Source organism: Bacillus rossius, chromosome 13 (genome assembly GCF_032445375.1).
Source record: "Bacillus rossius redtenbacheri isolate Brsri chromosome 13, Brsri_v3, whole genome shotgun sequence".
Classification (NCBI taxonomy): domain Eukaryota; kingdom Metazoa; phylum Arthropoda; class Insecta; order Phasmatodea; family Bacillidae; genus Bacillus; species Bacillus rossius.
Genome location: NC_086340.1, coordinates 17963410 through 17972540, shown reverse-complemented (window position 1 = coordinate 17972540; position 9131 = coordinate 17963410). Strand labels below are relative to the sequence as shown.

Sequence of the window (9131 nt, the reverse complement as noted above, 5' to 3'; positions counted from 1 at the left end):
ATGATTTGATTATTAACGTCTTGTTAATTTTGTTTTCATTCACATGGATAATATTAGAAATACGTAACCTGTTTTTATTTGCATTGCGTAAAGCAAAGTGCGTATCAAAAATAGCTCGAGTCGATAAATTCGATATCTCGCAAAGTTCTCTCGCGTTTCAGTTCTGTGTTTCGCCGTACGCAGCGCTGTGGCTAGCTGCTACAGCTGGGTTTGAGATACGGAACTGTAAACACGCACGCGGTCGAGTACAGTGTTCAATTGCATTTGTTGTGTGCGGGAATGGCTGAGGTGCAGAATACCGGCAACAGTAAATTATCACATTTCGGTGAGTAAATGTTTTTTTGTCGTTAGGATTATTCTAATTACGCATTTTGTATGAAATGAAAAAGTATGTTTAATGTATTTTGCGACACGAGACGTAGGCATAATATATTTTTTATTTTATTGATTGTTGCACTGGATTTCAAAGCACCATGTTTTTTTTTTTAGAGAATAATTACCATTTATATATAAATTATGGATTTTTATTAAATCGTTTCAAATAATTCTTAAATGTTAGTTAACTGTATTGGATAAAAACCAGAATAGCCTTTTATACTAACTCTATCTGTGCTTTGAGTAAAATATCTTGGCCTATGATAGTTGGCATTCGTTTGATAGTAAGAAACTCTCTGTATAGTGAGAGACGTTAGTTAAATAATTTTATTTTACAGCAGTTTGCCTGTTTTTCAAAATATGGCAATATGCTGTAACAAAATACGTAAATAAAAACCATCAACAGTGTCATGAACCTTAAGAGTAAGTGTATTTAAAATGCAGTAAAGATCCCCCAGTCTTAAATACAACTCGCATTTTGAGGAGTCGCCGTAAGGTAAATGTTTTCTCACATGTTTCCAAGAAATGATTTAAGTAGACAGATGAGGTTAGTTTAAAAAAAAAGTGTATACAGCATAGAATTTTTGTCTACATGTTTTGAAATAAAAGGGAAATAGAGAATTTTTAAAAGTAAAGTTCATAATTAACAAGTATACATAATTATGAACATCGCTGTTTTCGCACGCAACGCCGGTTAATATTCAACTAAATATTTATAAAGTATTTAAATAGTAGTTTCAAAGTTTAATTATGTTTGTAAAAACACATCAAATATAATTTAAACGCAGTTATACTACAAATATTTTATTTTGCCACTAATAGTTATTTCGCCATTTAAGTTACCATATAATTTTTTTTTTTTTTTTTTAGTTTTTCATTGGCAGATGATGTTGCCAAATAAATTAGGCTACTTGGTAAATTCCAAGAATAACGTAATATAAAATTACAAACTCACCCCATTAGCTATATTGTTTTAATTTTTGTTAGAAAGAGGTGCGTTTTTTTTTTTTTTTTTTTTTTCCCCAAAATTATAAATACGTGCGGGTACCTTCCATTTCCCCCACTTCTTGCCGTCAGATGCTCACCGGAATGTATCATCGCCTCCCTAACCTAACTGTTCACAGCCTCCGAGGGGATGGTGACAATGGGGGCTGTAATAAAGCGACCTTCCAGGGAGGGCTGTGGCGGGAACTCTGCTTTCCTGTTCACGCGGTTGCTGTGTTGCCATACCCCATACGACTTGTGCCGAGCATAGATTAACGTAGACAGATTCTTGTTTTCTGCGCGCGACTGTTAACGCTGACGAACGATTAACTAATTAAACGTTCATACATACGTTCATATCTACGAACAAATGATACGTACTCCCACAGACTTAATCGAGGGGAAAAAAAAAGTTCCTAAATGTAATTTTTAAATTTATCGAATATTCTTTTACGATTTTCAGTACATTCTGAAATATTCGAATATAGCTAACCATACGTGATTACTCTTTCGCACGATTTTACAGTATTTTAAATGTTACCGACATATCATAAACAAATGGTCACATGAATTTTACAGTACGTACTTTAAATGTCGGTGGCATAACCTCTACTTTTTACTCTCGAAACGTTCCGTTTACATGCGGAAAAACCTATTCAGGAATTTACAATTAGTGAAATCAATCGATTAATACATTTTTTTTTTTCATAGACTACACAATTGTTTACTCAATAAGTAAATAAGTATTCACACAAACATCGATCAACGTGTTTCACATGCGAAATAATACACGAACCAACTTATGCTGGTATTACATTAGCGGGAAGGACGCTAGCCAATCACGTTCGAAACATCCGTGACGTCAGAGTGACATTATTGGCGTACGCGACAGGCTTCCCGATTATGCTGGAATGACAGTAGCGCGGTGAAGGACGAGAATATTTTCTCCAACCAATCACGTTCGACACATCCGTGAAGCCAGCGCGACACAAATGACGGTCGCTACAGACTTCTCGATTATAATTATTATTCTTCTTATTTCCATTGCGTCGTGAGTGTGACGCTACTAAAATGAACGCCAGAATTTTTTTTTCTTTTTCGAAAAATGGTTAAACTGGTGTCTTGATAATACTGTTATTATTTGCGTATTTTTTTTAAAGATTTTGTGTAGTGAATTGATTTGTGAAATCTCTGAAATGTGTTCACGTACGCTGACTTCCATATCTGGTAATGTTGTTTTGTGATTATCTAAAGGGTACACCCCCCTCCCCCCCCCCCCAGACCCATCACTTGATCCGCTCCTGCCTAATGTTTGGCCCATAAGTATGCAAAATGATAGTCGTCGTGTCTTTAAACACGTATTAGGACATAAAATCACAAGCGGTGGAACATAATGTAAGAATTTACATTTTCATAAGTAAACATTTTTATCAATTTTTTTTTTTTTTTTTTTGGTTTTGATAAAGCACTGAAGGGTCGTCAGAAAGACTAAAAATGAATTTTCAGGCATAATATTTTTAAAAAATTTCCGAGGTAGGCATTCCATAATCCTCAGACCCACAGAAACAAATCTAACCAAAATATTTTTTTATAAATCACTTTTGTCACTTTCATATACGTATGATGTTTCTAAGGTATGATTAGAGATTCATGAAATGAAATTCTAGGCAGGTTTATACTCTCCATATAAGAATCTTTATGTACGGTATAACATATATTAACTAATTACAGGCTGATGTTGTACATATACAGTCCGAATTTCTTTATGCATTAATTTATATTTCAAGGGGGGTTGTTATGAATTGCATGACTTTAGTTATCTTACTAGCAAATTACAACTCGTGTGTGTTCGTTGTAATTAGTCACGCATGATGTAATATATTTATTTGATTTACTTACAATTGTGGTATTTTAAGTTCTGAAGTTAAGGCGGTTACGGTTTAATCGCTTTGTGTTAATTTGGTTCGTTCCGATTCAGCCTGTGACTTAATAGCCGTTCCACATGGTAATGTAACTTCAACCTTTCATTGCTCTTTCAGTCACGGAATAAACTGGTTGAGGATGAGGGAAAGTGAAGTCGTGCCTGTGAGACCGCCATTTGCGGAAGGGGGGGGGGGGGGGGGAGAGGAGATTTTTTTTTTGGGGACGCGTTGTTACTACACTTTTTTAAAAAACGTTGTTGCGTGATCGAGTGGTTTTCGTGCAAACATTAGCATTAGCTCCGTTACGTTGTCTTTCTGTCTCGGCTTGAAAGTTGAAGTTATCGAACGACCCGCAGCAACTGTGAAAACGGACAATTTTGATTTAGTTCCGGGCGGGTCTGTTAGGATTTTCGATGCGGAACGTCTGCATCCGGTAGGGCGAGTGGAGGCGATGACGTCACCAGAGCGTAACTAAATGCGAGCAATTGTGGAAAAAAAAAAAAAAAAGGGGGGGGGGGGTGCGCTTATTGGCCTTTTTGCGTTACAGCGTTCTGTATTTACGCACTTACACACTCTCGCACTTGCATAGTTGCTCACTCACTCAGGGCCGCAACTAGAGTCTCTGGCACCCGGGGCATGAATGGATTCATGCGCCCCCCCCCCCCTTTTTTTTTTTGCACATACCAATAAAGCGGATGTCCGGGGGCCCTCCCACTAAAAATGGTGCTATTTAAGCATTTTCCATACCTACATGTAACAGTTTCTGTGCTACTGTAACTTCCATGCATGAACCCACTATGTCCATAAAGTAGTCCGTATAATCACTAGACTTGTTCATTAAATATGTAGAGACGTTATATTGTAAATCAGATTAGACATTCCTGGCATGCAAGTTAAAAAAAACTTTTTAACCAGTCACCAGTTGTAGTAGGAATTACAATGCAAGCGATTTCGGCGCCCCCAACAGCTTTGCGCACGGGGCGTATGCCCCGCTTGCTTCCCCCCCCCCCCCCCCCCTAGTTGCGGCCCTGCACTCACTCGCATTACGTGCACGCATTCTTATAGTTGTCCAGGTTTGTTTGTTGCCTGTTCTTGTTGAGACTTGCGTGGTCGTTGTCAGCCCGTTGTGTTCGTTACCGTTGTTGATTTTTTTCGTGACTAAATTCCTTCCACGGAATATCTGATATTTAAAGTGTGGATGTGTTCTTCTGTGCTGTTGTGTTGTCCATAATACTTGTGTTTAGCTTCGTCGTTGGATCCATCTGTTCGACGTCAGCTGATTTAGTCTTGTTCTCTGTGGGTTTATGTTTTCTGTTTTACATTCTTGAAATTTTTCCATGATGGACGGTGCCTAACTGCAATAACGTATTACCAAAACATTGCAATAAATTCTCAAGTTCTTAAACGTCATTCATTTCTGTTCTAACGTGCGTGATGTCCACGTACGTCTACTTTTTTTCTTTTCCACTGTTTAAATCAAACCCTTTAGAATGTTTAATTTTTTTGTTTTTCGTGTGTGGCAAAAGAGCTTTAATGCGCATTATGAAGGAATGACAGCAGCACGAAGGGACACGATGCGATGAAAGCGAGTATTTTTCCAACCAATCACGTTCGACACATCTGTGCACGTCAGCGCAACATACGGACGGCGCAGAGTGGCTGAAATTAACATATAGTTGTTTTTTTTCGTGCGATGGTTAAACTGTTGCCGTTGGTAATACTATAATGGACCTATATTTTATAAATAAAAATTAAGATTCTGTTTTTGCTACATTTATTCGAGAAATCTCTAAAATGTGTTCACGCTCGAGTGAATGTTTTTTTTTTTTTTTTTTTTTAAAGTTGATTTGCACGAGTTGGTATCTGTAATCTGTAGCGTATAATTGTTACGTTTGTAATGGCAAGGAACATTTAATATTTAATCGCTTATTTTAGTTGGCCGCGCGGGAAAGATCCTCAATGTTAACAATAACGCAATATTTCGTGGATCCTCTATCCCCGAGTGGTGGGGCGGGGGGGGGGGGGGGGGGGGGTAGATGTAAGGACGGAAGCTATGCATTTTTTTCTTCAAAATATCAGTGAAATCATTACGTTACTGTGTGAGAAGCCACGTCAGCCTACGGCTACTTATTTGTGTTAGTGTCACTAGTATTGTAAGTTTTGATAAATAACTGTGGTGTTAAAAATTTAAAAAATTTAGTCTTTACCCTGAAATGTTTCTTTATCCGCCACTGGCGGGTGAGATGGGTCAGGGGACGCACCACAACGCCGAATTACCACAACGCCGAAAAATGTCATTTCAGGACTGCCACAAAGGTTAGGTTAGGCTAGGTTAGGTTAGACTAGGTTAGGTTAGACTAGGTTAGGTTAGACTAGGTTAGACTAGGCTAGGTTAGACTAGGCTAGGTTAGACTAGGCTAGGTTAAGTTAGGTTAGGTTATATTACGCTAGGTTAGGTAAGGTAAGGTTAGGTTTGATTGTGGTATTTCGGCGTTCAGGTACATTTAAGAAACGCACACAAATTCATTCAGTTGTTATTTCGGCATTGTGGTACACAACAGTTTACTAGCTGTCGGCGTTGTGGTCAATTTTGACATTTGGCGTTATGGTATTTCGGCGTTGTGGTAACGACCCGATGATGGGTCATAGGACGTCATCCTATGCCCACCGCCCACTGCCCCCACCCCCACCCCCTCCCCCGTCTCTCGTGAGTCACGCAATGCCGGTCAGGTGTGACTTACGACTCGCCGCCCGCGGAACCGGTCAGCGGGTCGGAGCCGTGGAGTGGAGAGGCGATCACAGGGTAGGGTAAACGGGACAGCAACCAGGGCAGCTGCTGTCCACGTGCGTGCAGTCGGGACAGTAGATTGGAGAGCGCTACAGCTGGTGGTTGGAAAGAGTCGAGCGTGATAAACACGTGTGTGTATGTGGGGATGGGGAAACAAAAATTCGCGGATTCATTTCGCGTTATGCTACACAAGGAAAACTAAAATTTGTTGTCTGTAAAGTCGGTTTACGGACGATAGTTTAACGTGACAACGTCATAACAAAACATTGATGAAATGATTGCATACTTTTATGAATAAAATTGAATCATTTTAATTTTAATAATAAATGAATACATACTTGAAATTATACTAGTAATCAGATTTTTAAAATGCAAGAATAATTAACCTTTATTGCCGAAATTGTTGTTGTAATAAGCAATGAAAACCACATTAACTTTTCGTTTAAATATAATTATGAACAAGTTTTCATATAAATAAACTGTAATGAAATATCTAACATAACATATTATTACTGCACTCGCCAACATACTACTCTTTTTTTAATAATAATAATAATAATAATACCAGTTTATGTGATGAACTCTTGGCCAGTGAAAAAAAAAAAAGCATCCACCAAAGAAGTATCGAATCGCAAGCATCCCAGATGACATTCCTAGTGAAAATATGTTCAACTAACACGTAGCAGGCGCCATCTATTAACAATATGATTAACTAATATGATAGCTATTAGATTGTTTACATTCGATATGCAAGTGTAATCTATCACGAAAAGCAATCAAATTAAATCAACGTAGAGCGTTATGAATCGTTACAAACTGTTCTTTACAAACCAATATAACTAAACGTAATTAACTGAATCAAATCACACCGTATTAAATCGGTAAGTACTCCTAACTTCTGTAACATTGATGCTGAGTATATTGTATACTTCTCTTCAAAATAAAATATCTTTCATTAATAAAGACTTGCATTTACTTATTTCTACATTAATATGTTACTGTTCGGTGTTTGATCACGATACTGTGCGAAATATTCGCACGGGTCAGCTAGTGTGAGTTTGATAAATCATTCGCACCTCGACTAAATTGCTGGCATAATGTCAGGGGGTGATCACGTCTGCATGATTACATGTTAACCGAGTGAAGCCTTTTTTTGACGTAACAACGTCTAATAAATCGATGAACGCCGGCTGCACGCACGAAAAATTGTCCCGTTACGCACATTGTCCCGTTACACTGTGTCCCGTTAGTTCATTGTACGCTTGCGCCGCATCTATCTCTCTTCCACTCGATTGGAACAACCATCGATTTGACTTTTTCGAGGCACATTAAACTTGAAACACTCCCATTCGTTTCCTACTTTTCCTATCATCGTCCTATCCTTAACAGAAAAACACAGATTGGAAGAAGTTAAATAGCAAACATGTATAAAAGTTATAGTTAAAATAATCTGTTCGTTAAAGTAATAAACATATTTGAATTAATGAGTGCAAATAAAAGTAAATTTATCAATTAAATTGTAGATTTCATTTCACTCCTTCTTTGTATCCATGCCAAATAGTGATAATTCAATAAAAATGATTCAATTTTATTCATAAAAGTATGCAATAATTACATGCTTTATATTAGCTTCACCTGTATGTTTGTCTGTCCGTCTGTAACTCTTTCGACTAAGAGTGGCTTATCACTGTAAAATGTCCCACCAATTTCATGATGTTCGTTAGCCGAGCGGTCTAAGGCGCGCGACTTCTGTGATGTCTGCTTTCAGAGTCAGCGATCGTGGGTTCTATCTACTACCGGCCACGCCGAAAAAAAAAATGTTTTTTTTTTTTTTTCTCTGGTAAATTCTAAGATTATATCCATACATCTAACTGTAAATGATTCGGTGAGACTTTACCATTTCTTTGTGACGTTGCAACTCCAAATAGTTATCTCAGATGGTAATAGGTAGTGTCGGTAACTCATTTCCCTATGATAATTATACATAAATATAGTTTAAAAAACTTAAAAAACATGCTTTTAAAGAATATCAAACTAAAAAGTTAAAAATAAATATAGTTTAAAAAACTAAAAAAAATGCTTTTAAAGAATATCAAACTAAAAAGTTAAAAATAAATATATTTTAAAAAACTAAAGAAACATGCTTTTAAAGAATATCAAACTAAAAAGTTAAAAATAAATATAGTTTAAAAAACTAAAGAAACATGCTTTTAAAGATTATCAAACTAAAAAGTAAAAAATAATTTTAAAATTTAATTTATGACAATAGTATATAAACAATACTAGTATAAATGAGAAAAAAGCATAGGGCGCTTAATATACAAAAAATATGGCACAAAGCGCTTCAAGCTTTTTTCTCATTTATACTAGTATTGCTTATATACTATTGTCATAAATTAAATTTTAAAATTATTTTTTACTTTTTAGTTTGATAATCTTTAAAAGCATGTTTCTTTAGTTTTTTAAACTATATTTATTTCATCAATGTTTTGTTATGACGTTGTCACGTTAAACTATCGTCCGTAAACCGACTTTACAGACAACCTTTTTTTTTTATTTTTTTTTACAAACGTGGTGCTTCAACAGACATGGACGTTCACAAAATTACTACACGTCGAGTCGTTGTTTTGACGGAGTCCGGGGGAAAAAAATAGAACTATTATTTATTACACTGACTGAACCTAACCTAATCGACAGAGCAATCGCAGCTCCATCTGCGGCGGCGTTGCTTTATTGAGCAACAAGTCTGAGTTCCCAAAGACAACGGCCGCGCATGGACTGGCGCCACTCTTTAGGCCCGTCTACGCAATTTTTTTTTCTTTCCGTAAATTGAACAGAAATATTCACTTAAAATTACAGGTGTTTTTAAAATGTTGTACATATACATGGAAACAACTGTACCACTCACTACAAAATAACAGTTTGTAGGAATACCGGGTGCGGATTCGTACCCTGGAAGTAAAAGTTAATTATTAAACTGTGCTCTTAATATCTTTCCAGTATTTACAACATAAAATCCAATTACTGAATATTCGTTCATATTTTTTATGGTGAAAAAAAAA

General features: G+C 36.6%; 1 protein-coding gene across 3 annotated transcripts in view; it reads left to right on the top strand.

Annotated features, from left to right (window-relative positions):
* Nucleotides 1-218: 218 nt before the first annotated feature.
* LOC134538293 (4-galactosyl-N-acetylglucosaminide 3-alpha-L-fucosyltransferase FUT6-like) overlaps nucleotides 219-9131 on the top strand; it is a 73142-nt gene continuing 64229 nt past the window's right edge. For all 3 annotated transcript variants that reach the window (XM_063379476.1, XM_063379475.1, XM_063379474.1), the window contains exon 1: nucleotides 219-325. The gene's annotated coding sequence lies outside the window, so the exon portion shown is untranslated. The remainder of the gene's footprint in view (nucleotides 326-9131) is intronic.